This window comes from Camelus ferus, chromosome 9, assembly GCF_009834535.1.
Source record: "Camelus ferus isolate YT-003-E chromosome 9, BCGSAC_Cfer_1.0, whole genome shotgun sequence".
NCBI lineage: Eukaryota > Metazoa > Chordata > Mammalia > Artiodactyla > Camelidae > Camelus > Camelus ferus.
Genome location: NC_045704.1, coordinates 34,813,672 through 34,816,462, shown reverse-complemented (window position 1 = coordinate 34,816,462; position 2,791 = coordinate 34,813,672). Strand labels below are relative to the sequence as shown.

The window sequence follows — 2,791 nt, the reverse complement described above, 5'->3', positions numbered from 1 at the left end:
AGAATATGCAGTGTGATGCCATTTATGTAAGTTAAATATACACCCACATGAAGAATACATATTTTGTAAGGGGACATGCAGTCATGAAGATAGACTTTAGAAGGACTCCCTGTGGGAGAAGAGCACAGTGGGTATTCATGGGAATTATCAGATAACCAGAGAAATACAGGGAAGTGGCTCTCGTCCAGAGGGATGATGGCAGTGCGTGGTAACTGAGGACAAAATGAACTCAACCCCTTGCCCCCGAGTTCCCAAAAGAGGACTGATTACCCCTACATGTTATGAAAAGTAAAATGATTATATAGTCATGTGTTATATATACACATATAACAATGTAACTGTATTATATATACACACATAAAACTATGAACTAAGTAGAGAAAAGTTGAATAAATTTATGGATTTTCCCCATTTAAAACCCTTTTTATTTTGGAATCATTTTAGATTTACCGAAAAGTTGCAAAGGAAGGACGGACAGTTCCTCCAGACCCTTCATCCAAAGTCCCCTACTGTTAGCATCTTACAGAATCATGGTATATGTGTCATGACTCAGAAACCAACATGATACATTACTATGAACTAAACTCCAGACTTTATTAGAATGTCACCATTTCCCCACTAACGTGGAATCTAGGAGACTGCATTACATTTAGTTGTCAAGTCTTCTCCAATCTGTGATAGTTTCTCAGACTTTTCTAGTTTGGCTTGACTTGATGGTTTTGAGGACTACAGGTCAGGTAATTTGTAGAATGTCCCTAACTTTTGATTTTTCTACTGTTTTCTCATGATTCTGGGTAATAATGTCACAGAGGTGAAATACCCTTCTCATAACACGATATCCGGGGTATATGATATCAACATTATTTTTCACATGGGACATTAACTTTCAACCACTTATCTGCCAGGTTTCCCCACAGTAAAGTTAAGCACTTCTCTTTTTTTATATTCTATTATTTGGAAATGAGTCACTAAGTCTAGCTCATACTCAACAGGAGGGGAATTAAGCTCCACTTCTTGGAGGGGGTAAGTTTCTACATACATTTCTCAATGCATTTTTCTTTCTTTCTTTCTTTCGTTTTTTTTTTTTATTGTGGTAAGATACACGTAACACAAAATGACCATCTTAACTGTTTTTCTAAAATCCTTTTGTTTCAGACTTATAAGTAGGGGCACCAGGACCGACCATCACCAGCTGCCCAAATACCAAAAAATTATGCTTCCGAAATCTCTCGATGTGGATTCTACATATAGAGCCATCAAGCTGCCCTCCATGAGCCACTCATGATTAACCACCTTTAAGTGTACAGTTCTCTCAATGAATTAAAAACATAGCTTTATTGAGATATAGTTTGTAGCCCATAAAGTTCACCCCTTTAAAGCATAAAAATCAAGGATTTTAATATATTCACTGGGCTGTGCAACCAACATCGCCCCCATTAAGAATCATTTCTTATTCCCATCCTCCCCCCAGATCCTGGCAACCACTGACTCTATAGATTTGCCTATTTCGGATACTTTTTATAAATGGAATCATATAATACGTGGTTTTTGTGACTGGCTTTGCACTTTTCATCCACATCACAGCATGTGTCAGTAAGGCATTCCTTTTTATTGAGGAATATTGATAGTCCATATTCTATTTATCCACTTATCGGTTGATAACTATTTGTGTAGTTTCTACTTTTTGGCTATTATGAATAATGCTGCTATGAATATTCACATGTAAGTTTTTCTTTTGTGGACATGTTTTCATTTCTTTGGGGTATATTCCTAGGAGAAGAATTTCTGGGCCATATGGTAGCTCCGTGTTTCTCATCTGAGGAACTGTCAAATTGTTCTTCCAAAGTGGTTTCACCATTTTGCATTTCAGCTAGCAGCGTATGCAGGGTCTGATTTCTCCAAATCCTGGTTATGATCTGTCTTTTTTTCTGATAGCCTTCCTAGTGGGGATGGAGTGGTATCTCATGGAGGTTTTCATTTGCATTTCCCTAAGGGCTTATGATGCTCGACAGTTTTTCACGTTGTTTATTGGCTATTTGTATATCTTCTTTGGAGAAATTTCTATTGAAATCCTTTGCTCATTAAAAAAATTGAATTGCTCGTGTTTTTATTATTGAGTTGCAAGAGTTCTTTACATATGCTGAATACCGGCCCCTTATCAGATGTATGATTCGCACATATTCTCCCACTCTTTTGATTGTCCTTTCACTTTCTTGATGGTATTATTTGCAGCCCCCAAAAGCTTTTAATTTTGATATGTCCAATTTATCTGTTTTGTTGTTGTCATGGTTGCTTGTATTTTTTGTATCATATCTAAGAAACCATCGCCTAAACTAAGGTCATAGAGGTTTGCTCCTATGATTTCTTCTAAGAGTTGTATGTTTTTAGTGCTAACATTCAGCTCTGTGATCCATTTTGAGTTAACTTTTGTATACGGTGTCAGGAAGGGGTATCTTTTGCCTGAGGATGTCCAGTGGTTTAAGTACCTTTTGCTGAGATGATGATCCTTTCTTCCATTGAATTGTCTTGGTACTCAGTGCATTTCTGAAATATCAAGATTTCCGCACCCAAACTGTGTGGTGTCTCCACTTTGCCTGCCTTAAGCCCAAGCTACTCAGTCAGCTTTACAGTGATATTGTTTCATGGAAAGAGTGCTTGCTTTTGGTGGGTTCAGACAGACCTAAACTTGTTGTCTAGCCCAGCACTTACTGACCCCACCACTCTGGAACATCACTGAACTTCTCTGAGCCTCATCCCTTTATCTGAGAAATGTGAACGGTGCAAGGATGAT

General features: G+C 37.8%; 1 non-coding gene across 1 annotated transcript; it reads right to left on the bottom strand.

Moving 5' to 3' along the window:
- Window positions 1–1,165: 1,165 nt before the first annotated feature.
- On the bottom strand, window positions 1,166–1,298 carry LOC116666139. Its single transcript, XR_004322987.1, has one exon. It is a non-coding gene; the product is annotated as a U11 spliceosomal RNA (small nuclear RNA).
- Between the last annotated feature and the right edge of the window lie 1,493 nt (window positions 1,299–2,791).